Raw genomic sequence first — 11,330 nt, 5'->3', positions numbered from 1 at the left:
AGATTTTTTAGACTATGAATTACATAGCCTTCCAAAATACCATGATACCTCACATTTATGTACAAATTAATAATGTCTAATATTTATGGGCCCTTAATATATTCCACACACATTGCACTGAGTTTTCATAGCATTCAGTGAAAACTCCCCTGCCTCTCTATATTTTTACATCGCTCTTAGAATATACCATGATATATGGTCTACTAATAAATAAGGAGAAATGATTCAAATGCCCAATGTAAAGGACAACATTTTTCTTTGTACTACCATTAAAATTTGAATAACAGGCTGCAACAATATCAAAATACAAGCAAAGAGGTTTTAATAAAAGGCAAGAAAACGTGGCTGTTTTGTATTAATCGAGATGTATATGTACTGGTCATGCATTCTGACGTTTATGCTGTAACCCCTACCATTGCAATTATCTTTAATTTACACTAGGCCATACACATTGGCAAGAAACTCAAATTAGATTATGCTTTGGGGATGCCTTCGTCTTCCTTTCTCTTGTGTTAAGATTTATGATTCTTATATAGTCCAAAATAAAAGGGACATCTCTGTGTTTTTTAAGTTACATAACCCCACTAATTTCCTACCAAAACTTACACATGTGTTGTTGTTGTTCTTGATAATGATGATGATGATGATGATGATGATGATGATGATAGTGGTGATTGAGTTGAAGGGCATTATCAATTTAATTCCCAAATTCATGACACTTCTTAAAATATGTGATTCTTCATAAACGTTTGAGTGTATTCTCACAAACCTTTTCCTGAAACTGGCTTAGTGTAGGGCTGAAACTGAAGTAAAATTAAGCTGACTACATTGAGAGAAGTGTGTGTGTGTGTGTGTGTGTGTGTGTGTGTGTGTGTGTGAGAGAGAGAGAGAGAGAGAGAGAGAGAGAGAGAGAGAGAGAGAGAGCTATGGTTAGGACAAAGAAAGGATGTCTCTACTTACCTAGATTAAACTGAGTTGGAAGAAATTAACAAGCAGAGATTAAAGTTAGTAAGGAACCAAAACATCAGGCACTCATAGAGCTAGATTTTGTTTGAAATGCATCAGGAGATGGAACTAGTCAGCTGGTCGATAGTGACAAGATGCCTCTTTATCTCAGCACATAGGTCCTGCCAGGAGGCTGGCTCAACGTGGCCTTAATCCTCTCCTCACCCTCACTCCCACACCAGCAGCTAACTTAAGTATCTTTATATTCTGAAAAACATCAGGGGTCCAGTTTCCATTTGATGTCTTTTTCTATGGTAGAGCTACTAGTTCTCCTAATTATGTTTATCATCTCTCTTAATACCATTCATTTAAAAAATAGATATTATAAACTTAATACTAAATATATGGTGCAGCTATCCTTCACCTCTGATAACCTTTAGCCTTCTCTCAGCCAAGCTTAGAATATTTTAAGAATGTAGACACACAGAATGTATTGGGATCATATACCATTTCCCTTCACCCATTTGTTTCTAATGGTTGAAGGGAATATAAAAGAATCAATTTTGGAATGTGTAAGTTTAATTCCTAAAAAGTGTTTTGTACCAACTATTTATTTTCATTTATATCATAATAACAAAAATGGAAAACAAAAATATTTAAAGTACATAGGAAAAATAACACTATTCTTGCATTTTTCCTTTTTTTGTTCTTTGGAGAGCAATTACTATACGATGAAAAGCCATGAGAGCATCTGGCTCCTTGGCAAGTCCCAAATACAACCGGCAACCCAGAGATACTGAATGGCTGGCAGATGGTTCAGATACTATGGATAAGCTTTCCATTTCAAGTAATCTAGAATTGCCCCCATTCTTTATATTAAATACATTCAAGTTTCCGTATGTAATAAATTCATGATTTACATATTTATGTATATATGTATACATATTGGTATATATGTGTATATACTATATAACAGAAACACCTACATATGTTTTTTTGTCTTTCTAATAATGTAATTCATTAATTTGCCTATAATCTCAGTCATTTCCATATTTAAAATTTGTTCCGTGTCTTTCTGAGTAGCTACATTTTATCATATACACAGCAGTGACACTGTAGGCAAGCTTCTATTCTTTGTGTATATTCACCACAGTGATGAATACCTTTTGTTTGCTTCTGAGTAAAAACTTGATGATTTGAGGACAAAAACCTTCTGAAAAATTTGATGTCTCATAGTCCTTTAAAGACCATGGATTTGTTTTTACTAATAAGTAATTTAGATTCCAAATCCCTTGACCAAAATGATTGTGACCTTGCATGTATGCCATGTGGAAATCACCACAGGAACAGACTGCTGAACCAAAGGTAAACAAACAGAGCTGGATTGTTGCCTCCTCATACATCTGAACTTGAGGCTGGTGGGTAACTGCCAAGTCATAGTGAGTATTCAGACAGCATGAGTGGTGAGCCGCTGAGGCGAGAAGTATTATTCAAAGATTTGATTCATTAGAAACCATGCTATTTAGATATGCTCTAAAATAAACCACTTTATATAAAATCCATAATTTTAAAATACCATATTAAAAATTATTTAAAAATTCTTCATTGTTTTGTTTTGCCATGGAGATTTAAAATTTCTGGTTGACAGTTTTTTCTTTTTTTTTCCTTAAATTTATTGTTTTTGTACCATTCCTTATCATTTGACTAAAGAAATAATTTCTGTGCTATTAGGAAACTTTGTTTCCATTTACTATCTAAAAAACAAAATGATGATTTTGCAGTGACACTTTAAGTATGTATCATCTCTTGTTACATATCTGGTGTCAAGGTTGAGCCATCACAAGTAGCTCTGTCTATGTTGAAATCACAGTGTAATTTACTTTTAGTTTTGAAAAACAAAGAAAAAAAACTTGTATAAAGGTTTTATTCTGAGTAAATACACCAATCAACTATTTTCCTGTAAGAACTTATATTTGGGGCAATAAAAGTAGGATATTAAATATAAATTCAATGTTTGAATATATGTTAGATTGTATATCTGCTTCCCTGAATGGAGACATCAAAAATTAGGTAGTCATCAGATTACTTAGCTCAGTGATTCTCAATTTTAGTGGAACATCACATGCATGGCAATTGACTTAATTTTGAATCAAATTCAGCTCAGAAAAATAGAAACTATGTGAAGTACCTAAACAGGAATTTAATTTAGAGAATTTCACTCCATTACTGCTATATAATTCAGGCGACTGTAGATTTTGTTTTGTTTTGTTCCCTGTTTTATCTCCAGTATAGAGAATGGCACATGGCACATAGATGCTCTGTAACAAAATGTTTAAATTAAGACTTATTAAATAAATGCTGGTCAATAATTTGTTTATACATTTAGATAGAATTTTGAAAGATGAAGAATGAGATTTGTTATTAAAATTTTGATGAGTGATTATGTGTCATATATGGAATTTTAAAATAGAATTGAAGATAGTGCAATGTATAAGTCAGAGATAGAAATTGGGAACAAGGAAATAGTGTTGGAAACACTCAGATTTAAAGAAACGGGGAGGACATAATTTTCATCTTAGCAATTTAGAGTGATGACTTATCTTTGTAAAGAAATGATCTGATGTCATAGTAAAAGAAATCTCCATTGGTCATATTGTCCTCCGTCGAATTCAGTGTTGACCAAAGAGGTATTACATGGGTGATATGTGAGATGACATTTGAATGACACTCCCAGTGCAGACTCTGTGGCCTACTAATTAATTTCAGACGATGTCTTCTAGACTATACAAAGGGAGGGGAACCTTGTGGAACTAGTTTGATCTCTGTTTCATAAAGGTGATAAAGGTCATTAAGTGATGTAGGGAACAAAAATTCCTTGCATTTACCTCTATGGTTCTCCACTATGGACAGTTAATGGGAAAGATAACTGCCAATTCTGCTTCTTTAAACCAAAGAAAGGCAGTCTTGAAGGTTGTAGCAACCAAATTCTGCTCAGAAAAATAGAAACTATGTGAAGTATCTAAACAGGGAATTTAATTTAGAAAATTGGTTAGAGAGGTATTGGTTGCAAGGCTGGAAAAAAACAAATGAGAACATTGAGGTAACAAAGCAATATAAAATTCTGGAAGTAGCTAAAACCCAAGAGGTTAGGAAAACCAGGTTTGGGAATAATTAGTATTTACACACATGAAGGAAGAGCACGGTGGAGCTCACTCAGGCCCCTAAGAAGCTTCTGCACCCAAGCACCCGGAAATTAGAGAGAATAACTACAAAACATAGACACCGAGACCCCTGAGTAGAGAATGCAATTACACTGGCCCAGTTAGCTGAAGATTAGAACCAACTGCTTTTTCTGAGGATGAAATCCTACTGATGAGGGCAAAGCCAATTGGAAACAAAGGAAACAGTAAGAAATAAGTCTCTTCTTTTCAACCTGTAGTATCTCCTATTGGAAGAGCCTAATAGGAAGTCAGCCAATTCAAAGAAAATCAGATTTCAGAGTTCCAGCAACAACAACGATAACATTACAAAACAGAGTGTAGATGAATAAACTTGGGTGCTAGCTTAATAACTGGCACAAATTTGGAAGCTTATGTTAGTATTTTCTCTTGTTTAATCTAAAACAAAACAAAACAAAACAAAAACAGGAGAACAGGATACAGAATACTAACTCCATTTTCAAAGAAATAACAAGTAAACAAATAACCATATAGATGGAAAGCTTCCCAAGAGTAGCGGTTTCAGTAGGAAAGGAAGGAGTTTGCTTTTAGTTGCAGTTCTCAAAAAAAATCTGACAAAATAAAATTTCACCAAGATGAGATATAACCAAAACACTTATTTGCAACATTGACAAATTCCCTGCAACTTGAAAATACTGAAAAAAAAAACAGGTATTCAGGAGTTGAAGGAGGAAATCACTCAGACAAGCCACATATTCATTAATCAAAATAACCATGTGGCTAGAAGAGTAGTGTGAGTGATGAGGTGAGACTTAAATCATTAATACTGCTTTATATCTGCCTATATCTATTGATGGGGAGAAGTAAACATTAAAAACAAACAAATAAAAACACACACTCTTACCAGGAATAAGGATATGTTCTTCCCCTTATGGATCAGATACAAATTGTCTCACTGGAAAAAGCTCCCCTTCTTTAGGTGAGTAACCCAAAGCAAACTAGCTCAGTATATTTACAAAAAATGGAGGAAAGGAACCAGAAATGAAATACATGGATGATGAATTCTCTGAAGAAAAAGTGTTTCCATGATACAAATAAAACGTGATCGTTTACATTAATATGAATGTAAAATAAAATTTGAAGCAATATAACTTATAAAAAGACTATCAAGCAGAGACAGAAGGATTCAGAAAATTTAGGGGAAAAATAAGAAAAATATTTTAGAAATAAGGATATATTTGAAGGAAAGAGAAAATAAATCAAACCTGCTAAAAGTGATATAAAGGATAATAGGTGACAAAAGTAAAGAAAGAGAGAAAAACAAAGTGGAACTGCATAGAGTTTAAAGATGCACATTGTTTTCCCTAAGAAGAAACTAAAATAAATAAGCAGAAGTTAATAAATGTAAGAAAATATTTCCAGAAAGAAGTGATTATATGGATTTACAAATTAAAAGGACATACTATAGCCTGGGAAAATTTGGCTCAGATAGTTAATACTAGAATATATATATATATATATATATATATATATATATATATATATATTCATAAAATTGCTTACCATAATTTCAGAGAGATTTGCTTGTTTGCTTAAACAGGAAAAAAAATCAAGTTATGTAAAGAGGAAACCATCAGGCTAGATTATATTACTTAATTGCACCATTTAATGATAGAATACTTGTGTAGTGGAGCAATGCCTTTAAAAAAAAAAGACATCCTCCAGTTTTTGTTGTTGTTGTTGTTTGTTTGTTTGTTTGTTTGTTTTTCTTAATGTACAAACCGTCTTTCATTCTAATATAATGCCAACATATATTTTTGAACATACTAGATATTAGGTATCAGGAATAATTGTTATTATGAGACCTTCTTCAATAATTTAAATAACATTTTATAAATCTCTAACATGAAGTAAATATGGATTATACTTTATTTAAAAACTAAGGCTAAAAACCTTGGGTAGTAATTATAGCTTATGGCAATGAAAAAAATTTTCCTATTTAAGTAAGGTGGAAGAGGAAGAAAAAGAGAAGTGAATTAGTAAACTGATTATCTCTTCTCTTACGGAGGGTTAAAAATAAATACATAAATCAAATGATGGAACTTTAAATATATTTAATAATAATAATATATTTTTAAATAATATAATCATTTAAAATAGCATGAAGGGGCAGAACAAGACGAGAGGTAAGGGATGATAATTTTCATTTTGATATTAAAAAGGATTTAATTCATAAAGCAAAAAGTCATACAGAAGTCAGATGTACAAACTTATGGTTGTGAGATAAATACACAAAATAAACATGAACATTTAAATTATCAGAAAAATATATACACGTGCATGCACTCATAGGAAAACATACTAGTATAATTTTTTGGTGCCATGAAAATATAAGGCACAACAAAATATAATAGGAAAAAGAACACAGGTAGATGACCTATGAATAAATGAAAATAGTCTTTAAAACTACTAAAAGAAAAAAATAATTATGTTAAATAATAATAATACTTCAAACTGCTACAGTATAAAAATTGTGACACATACTGTTTTAAGTACTTTAATTCATCTGATCCTCATTGATAAAATGAAAACAAGTAAACAAAAGAACAGAAAAAAAAACAAGCAAAGAAAAAAAAAACACTTTTATGAGGTAATTGTTACTTTATTCCTATCTTTACAGATGAAGACCCTGAGGTACAGTGAGGTTAACTAATATATTTTAGATACAGTATACAAGGTTTTTAATTAACCCATAATCTTCAGGAATATGGAAGTAAAAATGTGCAAAATTAAATTTGTTCTCAATTAAAGATCGATCTTTACAGCAAAATGTATTTTGGAAAAAAGTTACATAGTGCATTTATAATCAGAGTTCATTTTCTTAACCAATAAGTTGCATTGTTTTTCAAAAATTAAAATCCCATTCTGGGTTTGTGCATGTCACATACCTATAAGCAATTAATTCAGAAAAAATAAAATAATACACTAAGTTTTATGAGTTAGCTGCAAGCAAACAAAGGTGAAAAGGTCATGATCTTAATTACAGATAAGATCAAATTTAGAAAAAATCATTAAATGAAATAAAGGCTCACATATTAATATGTTTAATTAAAAGCTGATAACTTAATTTTTAAGAATTGTGTTCTGCCCCTTCTATTCCCAGGAGTGGGTTTTGGCTTAGTGTCGCGACCCGTGCGACAAGGGTTGTGGGGAGCAAGGAGGGCAGCGCAGGGTTAAGAAAAGACAGTAGCCATGAATAGAGGCAAGCAGTGCCAAGGGTCTGCAGCCTCAAGGACTGAGCTCTGAATAGGGCCTATGCATAGTTTTTATTAGTTAGGTGGGTAAGTAAAGGAGATAAAGCTTGTCAATCTCAAGATCCATGAATCCCATACACTACAATAGGAAACTGATTCAAGCCAATCACCCTTGACTGCAGACAGCTGAACTATAAGTCTCAGGATGTATGTACTTCCCCAAGGGACAAAACCTTTATGCATATGAATAGATGGAGAGCACACCATTGAATCACTTCCCTTGCAGGTTTTGGAAGGAATGCGGCTACAGAGGCAGAGGCTCTCAGCCTGAGGAAGGTGAGGGGCTGTGCCCACCTCTATGAACCCCATGGGTTCTCCTGTTGGTCCCCACTCCATGGCACCTGGCTTGATTTGTGCCCCCCATGGTGAATCTTGCTCGTCATTGGCTGACCAGCCATTTTCCTGGGGCCAAACAGGAAGAAATAAGGTGCAAGCACAAAGGTGAAGCAAAGTCCCTGAAAGGATCTGTCTCACAGACTCTCCTTTCTTTATGGGCAGGTACATAGAGACAGACGGGTAGGCTGCTGTGTGGCAACAGCTTAGGAGAAGATTCTCTATTTGTGAATTCACCTACTCACTAATATGTGTATGTAACCAAATAATCAATACTGCTGTACATTTTCAGATATGTACAAAACAGTGAAAAATTAGAGTCACCTGATATACGAGTACACTTTCTTCGTTGAGTTCTAATAAGGTGACACTCTGCCTGTTTCAACTCGTACTGTAAACAGGTGTCATTTTTGCTGCCTATTTAGTGTCATGCTTTTCACAATTTATGCTTTTACTTAGTGAGTTTAGTGTTTATAATGGTCCCCAAGTGTAGTGCTTAAGTACTGTCAGTGTTGCTAAGCCCCAAAAGGCTGTCATGTGCTTTATGGAGAAAATAAGTGTGTTAGATAAGCTTATTTAGGTATGAGTTATAGTGCTGTTGGTTGTGAGTTTCAAGTTAATGAATCAACAATATATATTAAATAAGGTGTTCTAAAACAGAAATACATGTACAACAAGATTATGTATTGATCAATTAACGTAATGTTGTGACCAGAGTCTTGCAAGAACTTAACCCTATATTTCCTTAATTGTTCAGTATTTTCCTTAATTGTTCAGTATTTGCCAATTCAGTGGGTCATACTGACTTTATAGAACATAACTACCACAAATAACAAAAGTCAACTCTGTATCAATGGAGCAGCCTAGAGAGACCAGAAATACAGTTTGATATTCACAATCAATTAATCAATTGATTTTTGACCAAAGGTTTTCAATGGAAAAGCTGAAGTATACATATATATGTATGTATATACAAACTTTACAAAAATCAAATTAGGATGGATCATAGACCTAAATGCAAAAACTAAAACTATAAATTTTGAAAAAAATTAGGAGACTAACTTCCTGATGTTTACCAAGCAAAAATATTAGATAGGACCCAGTACACAATAACCACAAAAGGGAACAAAATAAAATAAAATAGATATAATTAAATTATTTCCTGTAAACCTAATTCAGAAAATGAATATAAAAGACATAAAATAGAAGAAAATATTTGGGATACATACATATGTCAATATATAAAGATCTACAAATACAGTAATTACAGACCAAAAAACAAAAACAAGAAAACAAACGAAAAAACCCCACAACCGATAGCAACAAATTAAGGGTGGGTAAAAGACTTATGCAACCACTCAAGCAATTGGACATTAGAAAGGTCATAAGCTCATAATGAGGACTCTGTATCATTAGTTATGGAAAAAAATGCAAATTACAACAATACCATTTTAGACTTCAGGCTAAAATTAAGAAGGTTGACAAAAAATTGTTGCAAGATTAAATGCAATTACATTTTTTTATAATGTGTTTATGAGAATGTGGAATTATTCAACTAGTTTGTAAATTTGTTTTGCTGTTTCTTATAATTATACAATTACCCTCTGACATAATAATTACAGTCCTGGGTATTTACTCAAAAGAAATGAAAACATCCACAAAGCTATTATGTAAGAAAACCCATAAAATCTTAAAAAAAAAATCTTTAATTTGAAATAGCCCACATTTTCATCAACAGGAAGTTAAACAAATTGTGATTTTATTTATATACTACATATAACAAAATATAAAGTGATCCTCAGTAGCAGAAAGGAACAATCTGATACATGCAATGTGGATGGATTCTGAAAACTTTACGTTAAATGAAGAAGAGTTCAGACTGATTTCATTTATATGAAGTTCAACAACAGGTTAAATGAAACCAGGGTGACCAAAATCTGAACAGAGATTGCATCCGGATGATTCGGGGTGTGTTAAATTGGTATTAATTACAAGGTACATCTCTGGGTGATAGAAATCACCCAGAGTTACAAGGGTGTATGTATTGGTCAAGACTCACTGAATGCTATGATTAAGACCTATGCAAACCACTAGATGTGGTCATGATGATTTTTACCTTGGTTTTCGCAACAATTTGAACTGCTTTCTGTGACTTCAGACTTGAAATCTTTCAAATCTATTTTCTACAAAGAAGCCAGAATAAGATCTTTAATCGGAAATCTTAAAACTATTTCCTACAACATGTTTATATTCCTACATCTTATAATTGGGTTTCTCTCATTGCCTGCCAACTTTTTAATGTTTCAGCCTTCCCTTGCATTATAGCATGCATCCCATTTGTGTTTTAAAAATAGAAAACTGCTTGAAGTGCAGTTTTCACTGTGCCTTTGCTCATATGGTTTCTTGGGCCTGAATCCCTTCCTCATTTAGTACTTTTCTCACTCTTATGACTACGGCTTATGTTTTAAGTTTTAGCTCAGGAGTCAACTTGAGAAAGTCATCTTAGTCTCTAGGTGAATTAAAGTGTCATGCCTATCCTCTCAGAGTTTCTGTGTCACCCAATACACTGTAAATTATGAAGGGAAAGAATATATCTTATTTTTATTTATAGAATCCCTACTGTGTAGTTTCTTCTCATAATAAAAAATAAATGAACCGTTTCCTTTTTATTGTCTAGATTCTTTGTGGACAATACTTGCTCAAGTTATGCAAAAGAAAAGTCACTGAATTCATCACTGCTACTCTCCTTGGCTATGCAGGTCATTGTCAATATTTTTCATTCATCCACTCAGAAAAAAAAAAAAGAAAAATTACAGTCTTTTATATAAAATGTAAGTGTCAGGATCAAATGTTGGATTTCTTTTCCTCTTCATCTATGATTATGGGTAAAATTCTCTGTCCTTAAATAACAACTGCACACTGATTACTCCCAAATTTAATCTCCATCCTGACACTTTCCATCAGCTCCAGACTCATTAAAAGACTCTTTAACCCCTTAACTAAAAGGTATATTAAATTTAGCATTTTGAAAATAAAATATTTGTGAGCACTTATGCAAAGCCTTGTCACACAGGATTCCCCATCTTGAAGCATACCATCATTTACCTAGTTTTCAGCAGAAAAAGATGAGAGTCATGGTAGATCCCTGTCTCTGCCTGTACCTCAGTCAAATCCATCTTCAATCCCTACTGGCTCAAGTTTCAAGATCAGAATCTAACAACTTATCACTAAATCCACCACTACTTCCCTAGTCCAACCTAGCTGCCATCTTCTTTAGATGAGACTACAGCAATAGCCTGGTTCCCATGTTCCCACACTCTTGCCAATACCCTCTAACATTTTGTTCCCCATAGAGCAGATGTAAACCATATTTTCTCCTTCCTGTGCTCAATACGATCCAGTGATCAACAAGGACTTAAAATGATCTATTCCCTGCTTGGTTTTCTGGCTTAATCTTTTCTAACTCTTGACCTAGCTCACACCCCAGTAGACACACTGGTTTTATGGCTGCCTTAAGCATGCCATTTCAAATTCCATCTGGAATATGTTTACTCATATT

Source organism: Rhinolophus sinicus, chromosome 3 (genome assembly GCF_057876585.1).
Source record: "Rhinolophus sinicus isolate RSI-liver-muscle chromosome 3, RSI-T2T, whole genome shotgun sequence".
NCBI lineage: Eukaryota > Metazoa > Chordata > Mammalia > Chiroptera > Rhinolophidae > Rhinolophus > Rhinolophus sinicus.
Note: the sequence above shows the minus strand (reverse complement) of the source record.